We start from the raw sequence: 9,642 nt of genomic DNA on the forward strand, positions 1-9,642 counted from the left end.
AGAAGGCAGCAAAAAAGCAATAAGGGGAGAAAAGATGAAATATGAAGGTAAGCTAGCCAATAATATAAAAGAGGATACCAAAAGTTTTTTCAGATAAATAAGAATAAAAGAGAGGCAAGAGTGGATATCAGACCGCTGTAAAATAACGTTGTAGAGGTAGTAATGGGGAACAAAGAAATGGCGGATGAACTGAATGAGTATTTTGCGTCAGTCTTCACTGTGGAAGACACCAGCAACATTCCAGAAATTCGAGAGAGTCAAGGGGCAGAAGTGAGTGTAGTCGCTATTACTAAGAAGAAGCTGCTTGGGAAGCTGAAAGCTCTGAAGGTAGATAGGTCACCTGGACTGGATGGACTACACCCCAGGGTTCTGAAAGAGGTAGCTGAGGAGATTGTGGAGGCATTAGTAATGATCTTTCAAGAATCACTAGATTCAGGAATGTTTCCACAGGACTGGAAAATCGTAAATGTCACTCTTTAAGAAGGGAGGGAGGCAAAAGACAGGAAATTATAGGCCAGTTAGCCTGACTTCAGTGGTTGGTAAGATGTTAGGGTCCATTATTAAGGATGAGGTATCGGGGTACTTGGAAGCACATGATAAAATAGGCCGAAGTCAGCATGGTTTCCTTAAGGAGAAATCTTGCCTGATAAATCTGTTGGAGTTCTTTGAGGAAGTAACAGGCAGGATAGACAAAGTAGAGTCATTGGATGTTGTTTACTTGGATTTTCAGAAGGCCCTTGACAAGGTGCTGCACATGAGGCTGCTGAAGAAGATAGGAGCCCATGTTATTACAGGAAAGGTACCAGCATGAATAGAAGAATGGCTGACTGGAAGAAGGCAAAGATTTGGATAAAGGGAGCCTTTTCTGATTGGCTTCTGGTGTATTCCACAGGGATCAGGGTTGGGCTCGCTACTTTTCACATTATATGTTAATGATCTGGATGATGGAATTGATGGCTTTGTTGCCAAGTTTGTGGATGATACAAAGGTAGGTGGAGGGGCAGGTAGTGTTGAGGAAGCAAGGAGTCTGTAGTAGGACTTGGACAGGTTGGGAGAAAGGGGAAAGAAGTGGCAGATGGAATATAGCGTAAGGGAAGTGTATGGTCATGCACTTTGGTAGAAGGAATAAAGGCATAGAATATTTTCCGAATGGGGAGAGAATTCAGAAATCAAAGGGACTCGGGAGTCCTAGTTCAGGATTTCCTGAAGGTTGACTTGCAGGTTGAGTAAGGTAGGCAAATGCAATGTTAGCATTCATTTTGAGAGGACTAGAATATAAAAGCAAGGATGTAATGCTGAGGATTTATAAGGCATTGGTCAGACCACATTTGGAGTATTGTGAGCAGTTTTGGGCGTCATATTTAAGGAAGGATGTGCTGGCATTGGAGAGAGTCCAGAGGAGATTTACAAGAATGATCCCAGGAATGAAAGGGTTAACGTACGAGGAGCGTTTGATGGCTCTGGACCTGTACTCGTTGGAGTTTAGAAGGATGAGGGGGGATCTCATTGAAAACTACTGAATATTGAGAGGCCTGGATAGAGTGGACGTGGAGAGGATGTTTCCAGTAGTGGGAGAGTCTAGGACCAGAGGGCACAGCCTCAGAATAAAGGGACATCCCTTTAGAACAGAGATGAGGAGGAATTTCTTTAGCCAGAGGGTTGTGAATCTGTGGAATTCATTGCCACAGACGGCTGTGGAGGGCAAGTCATTGGGTATATCTAAAGCAGAGGTTGATAGGTTCTTGATTAGCGAGGGCATCAAAGGTTATGGGGAGAAGGCAGGAGAATGGGGTTAAGAGGGAAAAATAAATTAGCCGTGATCGAATGGCAGAGCAGACTCGATGGGCCGAATGGCCTAATACTGCTCCTATGTGTTATCGTGTTACTGGGATAGAACATAGCACAGCAAGGAACAGGCCCTTCGGCCCACCATGTCTGTGCCGACCATGATGCCAAACGAAGCTAATCCCATCTGCCTGCACAGGATCTATATCCCTGCCTGTTCATGAGCCTGTCTAAATGCCACTTAAATGCCACAATCGTATCTGCTTCCACCACCTCCCCCGACAGCCGATTCCAGGCACCCACCACTTTCTCTGTAAAAAAACTTGCCCCGCATATCCCCCTTAAACTTTCCCCCTCTCTCCTTAAGTTATGCCCTCTTTTGATTCCCCTTCCCTGGGAAAAAGACTGTGTGCATTCACCCTATCTATGCCCCTCATGATTTTTTACACCTCTGAAAGGTCACTCACCCCTCAGCCTCCTACGCTCCAAGGAATAAAGACCTAGCCTGTCCAACCTCTCCCTACAGCTCAGACCCTTGAGTCCTGGCAACGTTCTCGTAAATCTTCTTGCACTCTTTCCAGCTTAATGATGTCTTTCCTGGAACAGGGTGACCAACGCCGTACAGTGGCTTCACCAAAAGTCTTGTACAACTGCGACGTAACGTCCCAGCTCCTGTACTCAGCGCCCTGACTGAAGAAGGCCAGCGCGCCAGACACCTTCTTCACCACCCAGTCCTGTGTTTGTCGCTGTGTCCAGCAGAGGGCAGTGAGACCTCAGTCAGGCACCAGGACTGACTCAGGCTCCATTTTCTCTGGATTAGCTCACAACATCAGGGACCCAGAGCAGGAGTGTGCTCTCTGCTGGGATCTGCACACCAGAACCCTTCCTCCCTCCCCTCTCAGAACCACCTTAAAACGTCTTCTCCCCCTCCCTCCCCGCCGACACAATGGTCCGTGACAGGAGCGGTGTGGGTGAAATATTCCGTCAGAGGACGGACGAGCTTTAACTCGGAGCGATGTCATCACTGAAGAGCTTGCTTGAAGCCGCTGGCTTGAGAGCCTGATGGTTACTCTCCCCCTCTCCCTGCTCCGTGTAATGGCCAGAGGGCAGAAATGGTCATTCAGCAAACGTCCTGGGGGGCGACTGGGACTGTCAGTTTGTGACAACTTGTTGATGTCCGGCGACTTGTTGCTTAGGGGGGTCTTGTTCCCATGGTAACTGACCACGGGTAATGTTGGCCTACAGGAGGGATATCTTGAGGGTCAGAAAGAAAATAAAAACTGCAGATGCTAAAATTAGAACAGAAAACGCCGGAAACACCCAGTGGGTCAGGCAGTATCTGCGGGAAGAGAAACAGAGTGAAGTCAAGTTGAGTTTTTTAATATGCACAAGTACGGAGAGGTACAGGTACAATGAGAAAGACAACACACAGAATGTAAATTGTACATATACAATACAGTGAAGAAAAAGTGTGCAAAACGAGACATTAGTAAAAAAAAACACAATCAGAGACGAGTCTATGGTAGTGCAAGAGGTGGTCTGTGGTGTTCAGTAATATTTCAGAGTTAACATTCTCTTTGTAGGAGTGATTCTGTCTGCCACTTTAACTCCCCATCCCAGTCCCACTCTGACATATCCGTCTGTGACTTCCTGCACTGTTACAACAAGCCCCAATGCAAGCTCGAGGAACAGCACCTCATCTTCTGTTTCAGCATGCTGCAGCCTTCCTGACTCAATTTCCAATGTTAGCTAGCTCTCTCTCTGTCTGTGTCAGAACTGGCCATCTCTGCTGTAAGTCATTCATGTGTGATATTGACTCAGATAATCTCTCTCCATTAGAATCAACAACTTGTTATGGTCCAACCATGTAGACGCGGTAGCATAGTGGTTAGCATAATGCTTTACAGCGCCAGCGACCCAGGTTCAAATCCGGCCACTGTATGTAAGGAGTTTGTACGTGCTCCCCGTGTCTGTGTGGGTTTCCTCCGGGTGCTCCGGTTTCCTCCCACATTCCAAAGACATACAGGTTAGGAAGTTGTGGACATGCTATGTTGGCGCCGGAAGCGTGGCGATATTTGCGGGCTGCCCCCCAAAAATCACTAGGCAAAAGATGTATTTCACTGTGTGTTTCGATGTACATGTGACTAATAAAGATCTTATCTATGGCCAAGAAAGCACATCAATGTCAGAAGACTAAGGAAATTCGGCATGTCCTCATTGACTCTTACCAAATTTTACAGATGTACCATAGAAAGCATCCTATCTGGATGCACCACAGCTTGGTACAGCAACTGCTCTGAGCAAGACTGCAAGAAATTGCTGAGAGTTGTGAACACAGCCCAGTCCATCATGAAAACCAGCCTCCCCTTTGTGGACTCCATCTACTCCATCTCGCTGCCTCGGAAGAGCAGCCAACGTTGGTATTGGTATTGGTTTATTATTGTCACCTGTACCGAGGTACAGTGAAAAACTTGTCTTACAAACCGACCATACAGGTCAATTCATTGCACAGTGTAGTTACATTGAGTCAGTACAGAGTGCATTGAGGTAGTACAAGTAAAAACAATAACAGTACAGAGTAAAGTGTCACAGCTACAGAGAAAGTGCAGTGCAATAAGGTGCAAGGTCACAACAAGGTAGATTGTGAGGTCAAGAGTCCATCTCATCGTATAAGGGAACCGTTCAATAGTCTTATCACAGTGGGGTAGAAGCTGTCCTTAAGTCTGGTGGTACGTGCCCTCAGGCTCCTGTATCTTCTACTTGATGGAAGAGGAGAGAAGAGAGAATGTCCCGGGTGGGTGGAGTCTTTGATTATGCTGGCTGCTTCACTAAGACAGTGAGAGGTAAAGACAGAGTCCATGGAGGGGAGGCTGGTGTCCGTGATGCGCTGGGCTGTGTCCACAACTCTCTGCAGCTTCTTGCGGTCCTGGGCAGAGCAGTTGCCGTACCAAGCCGTGATACATCCAGATAGGATGTTTTCTTTGGTGCATCTGTAAAAGTTGGTGAGAGTCAAAGAGGACAAACCAAATTTCTTTAGCCTCCTGAAGAAGTAGAGGCGCTGGTGAGCATAATCAAAGAACCCCACCCACCCTGGACATTCTCTCTTCTCCCCTCTCCCATCATGCAGAAGATACAAAAGCCTGAAAGCACGTACCGCCAGGCTCAAGGACAGCTTCTATCCGCTGTTTATAAGACAATTAAACAGACCTCTTGTACAATAAAGATGGACTCTTGACCTCACAATCTACCTCCTCGTTGGCCCTTGCACCTTATTGTCTGCCTGCACTGCACTTTCTCTGTAACTGTAACACTTTATTCTGCATTCTGTCTTCTGCTGGAGAGGGTGTTGAAAAGATTCACAGAAATATTGCTGGGATCGGAGGGCTTGAGTTATCAGGAGAGACCGGATAGGCTGGGAATGTTTTCCCTGGAGTGAAGGAGGCTGAGGGGTGACCTTTATAAAATCATGAGGGGCAGAGATAAGGTGAATATTCACGATCTTTCTCCCAAGATCGGGGTCCAGAACTCGAGGGTGTAGGTTTAAAGTGAGTGGGGAAAGGTTTAAAAGGGACCTGAGGGGCAAGTTTTGGGTGTGTGGAACGAGCTGCCAGAGGAAGTGGCAGAGGCAGGTACAATTACAACATTTAGAAGAGATTTGGACAGGTACTTTGACAGGACGAGTTTAGTGGGATGTGGGTGAAACACAGGCAAGTGGGTCTAACATAGAGAGGCATCAGGGTTAGCATGGGCGAATTGAGCCGAAGGTCCTGTTTCCATTCTGTACAACCCTATGAATCTATGAAATAAAAAGCGTAAAATACTGGAAACATTCATCAGGTCGGGCAGCACCTGTGGAAGGAGAAACAATGTGAAGTTGGCAGGGTGACCGTGAGGGCCCTGTTGCCTGACACTAATTCTCCACCCCACTCCCACTTGGACCTATCAGTCTGTGGTCTCCGGTGCTGTTACAACAAGGCCCAGTGTAAGCTCGAGCGACAGCACCTCACCTTCGGTCTGGGCAGGTTCCTGACTCAATATCTGTCTGACTCAACATCAAATTCTTCAGTGTTTGGTGTTCTCAAACCCTGACCCCATTCATAGAGTCACACAGCACCGAAACAGGCCCTTCGGCCCAACTGGTCCATGCTGACCAAGATGCCCCCTCCAAGCTAGTCCCACTTACCCGCATTTGGCCCATATCCCTCTAAACCTTTCCAATCCATCTACCTGTCCAACTGCCTTTTAAAAGTTGTTGTTGTGCCTGCCTCAACCACTTCCTCTGGCAGCTCGTCCCACATACAGACCCCCCTCCCCTTTGTGTAACAAAAAGTTGCCCCTCAAGTTCCTACTAAATCTTTTCCCTCTCACCTTAAACCTATGCCCTCTAGTTCTTGATTCCCCAATGCTGGGAAAAAGACTGAGTGCATTCACCCTATCTATGCCCCTCGTGATTTTATACACTTCTATAAGATCACCTCTCAGTCTCCTACGCTCTAAGGAATAAAGTCCTAGTCCGTCCAGCCTCTCCCTATAACTCAGTCCCTCAAGTCCTGGCAACATCCTTGTAAAATACCCATTCTTTATGGCTCACTCCTGCTTTATATCTTTCCCATGTCGTTGTTCTTTATGTGGTGGGAACAGAGCCATTCAATCCCTCAAACCCACTCTACCATTGAGTCGAGTCAAGGTTAGCCTGTTACTCAGTCCTCTCCACCTGCCTACACTCCATACCCTCAGAAGGCCTGGCGTAGCAATAACCCAACAGCCCAGTGATGAAATCTCCAGTTGACACATTGCATTTCTCTTAGTGGTGTTTCCAGACTTTCACCAGCCTTTAAGTGAAGGAGATTTTCCTGACATCAGAGGCAATATTCTCATGTACAGTAAAGGGCAGGAATGTACACAAGTAAATGGCAGGACCCTTATGAGCACTGATGTACAGAGGAACCTTGGGGTCCAAGTCCATATCTCCCTGAAAGTGGCTACACAAGTAGATAGGGTGGTAAAGAAGGCATATGGCGTGCTTGCCTTCATTGGTCAGGGCAGTGGGTATAAAAGTCAGGAAGTCATGTTGTTACTGTATAAAGCTTTGGTTAGGACACATTTGCAGTATTGTGTGCAGTTCTGGTCACTGCGTTACAAGAAGGATGTGGAGGCTTTGGAGAGGGTGCAGAAGAGGTTCACCAGGATGCTGCCTCGATTGGAGAGTGTTAGCTACAGGGAGAGGTTGGACAAACTTGGATTGTTTTCTCTGGAGCGTTGGAAGCTGAGGGGAGACCTGATGCACAGTATTGTAATGGTTAGTGTAACGCTACAACAGTGCCAGCGACCCGGGTTCAATTCCCGCTGCTGCCTGTAAGGAGTCTGTACGTTCTCCCCGCGTCTATGTGGGTTTCCTCCGGGTGCTCAGGTTTCCTCCCACATTCCAAAGACGTACGGGTTAGAAGCTGTGGGCATGTTATGTTGGCTCTGGAAGCGTGGTGACACTTGCGGGCTGCCCCCAGCACATTCTCAGTAATGCAAAAAGATGCATTTCACTGTGCGTTTTGATGTACATGTGACTAATAAGTAAATATCTATATCTACATCTAAAATTATGGGAGGCATACATATGGGAGACAATTAGTTTTTTTGTCCCCCAGGGTAAAATGTCAAATACAAGAGGGCATAGTTTTAAGGTGAGAGGGGGACAGTTTAAAGGAGATTTTACACAGAGAGTGGTGGATGCCTGGAACAGGCTGCCAGGGGTGGTGGTGGAGGCAGATACGACAGCAACGTTTTAGAGGCATTTAGACAGGAAGGGAATGGAGGGATACGGACCACGTGCAGGCACATAGGATGAATTAGATTGGCATCATGTACAGCATAGACATTGTGGGCCGAAGGGCCTGTTCCTGTGCTGTACTGTTCTATGTTCTGTGTCCACTGTTTGAGGGCTACCAACATCCCCCTGTGATTTTCCTGCCACCCACTTTCACAAAGAGTGATTTATAGAAGCCAGTTAAATTTACGAATAGGGAGGAGTTTGGGAAGTGGGAGGAAGCTGGTACACATTCCAGGGGGAAACCCGTGCAGCCACAGGAAGAACCTGCAAACTCCACACAGACAGCACCGGAGGTCAGGATCGAACCTGGGTCTCTGGAGCTGTGAGGCAGCAGCGCTACCCGCCGCACCACTGTGCTGCACACATCCCAATGCGATATTTTCTGACAATCCAACACCTTCACAGCCACTGCTACTGAGATTAGTTTTTTATTCAGCAGACACTTAATTAACTGAATTTAAAATCCCCAGTTGTGCAGGTGGGGCTGGGTATGATGTGGCTGGTTCATTAGTCTGCGACTCTGGGTTACTAGTCTGGTGAAGTGTGCTGGGCTCCTCACTGTGATTCAGTCACTCTGTGGGAAAATGTGATTACATGCAATTCAAACTTAATCATTCACTGAAATAATTAAAATCAAACAATTAAAGCATCTGCAAATTTTTCGTCTGGTTGAGTGATGCCTTGAAATGAAATCTCGCAGGTCTTTGGTGAATATGGGCTCTTGGGTGAGACTTCAGTGCAGCTCAAGTTACAGGGACTGGGGAGGTGGGAGTGAAAGGGCGACAATTTTTTTGATATTTTTTGATATTTGTTTATTAGTCACATGTACGTTGAAACACACAGTGAAATGCATACGGTAGTGTAGTGGTTAGTGTAACACTATACAGTGCCAGCGACCCGGGTTCAATTCTGGCCGCTGTCTGTAAGGAGTTTGTATGTTCTCCCCGTGTCTGCATGGGTTTCCTCTGGGTGCTCCGGTTTCCTCCCACATTCCAAAAGACGTACGGGTTAGGAAGGTGTGGGCAACGCACCCGGGAAAAAAATTCCCAACCTATCCGGTCTCTCCTTATAACCCGAGCCCTCCAGTCCTGGTAACAGCCTTCTTAACCTTCTCTGCACCCTCTCTAGCTTCATGACATCCTTCCCATAGCTGGGCGACCAGAACTGCACACAATTGTGTCCAGATAGAATATATTACACTCGCAGTTAATTCACTTAGCTCCTGTTAGAATCAATGAGAGGTTCTGTTGCTGAGAAATCAGGTGTCACTCCCTTTTGGCATGCTGGACATGGGACTTATACAGCACAGAAACAGGCTCTTCGGCCCATTGAGTCATGCCAGCCACCAAGTGCCCATTCACACCAATCCTACTTCTCTCATCAACTCTGCCAGATTCTACCACTCACCTACAGACCAGAGGCAATTTACAGCGGCCGAATAGCCTACCAGCCCGTTCGTCCTTGGGATGTGGGAAGAAGCCAGAGCAGCTGGAGGAAACCCACACGGTCACAGGGAGGACGTGCAAACTCCACACAGACGGCACCCAGGGTCAGGATCGAACCCGGGTCTCTGGAGCTGTGGAGCGGTGATGCTAACCGCTACACCAGTGTGCTGCCCAAGTGAATCCCCTGCGAGACCTTTGTGATGTCCCGAATGGTTCCTTACCAGCAGGGCAGTGGTGGTTTGCGCACAGAATCACGAGGTGACACTGGATTTCCATGTGCTGACACGGGACTTCTGCACTTCCTGTCGGGACCTGCACGTAGAGTTCACAGCTTCCCCCCCCCTCACTGCCGCACTGAATGCTGGGACGGGGCAGGAAGGGCTCCCACGGAGGTGAGGGACAACGTGACGAAGGCGGACAAGGTAACCTCCCACGTGATAGGGTCACAGAGCAATACAGCATGGATACAGGCCCTTCGGCCCAACCAGTCCATGCTGACCACGGTGCCCACCCAGCTAGTCCCAATTTCCTGCGTTCGGTCCATATCCCTCCAAGCCCCTCCCCTCCACGTACCTATCCAAGTGCTTC

Source organism: Pristis pectinata, chromosome 2, assembly GCF_009764475.1.
Source record: "Pristis pectinata isolate sPriPec2 chromosome 2, sPriPec2.1.pri, whole genome shotgun sequence".
In the NCBI taxonomy this organism is placed as follows: domain Eukaryota; kingdom Metazoa; phylum Chordata; class Chondrichthyes; order Rhinopristiformes; family Pristidae; genus Pristis; species Pristis pectinata.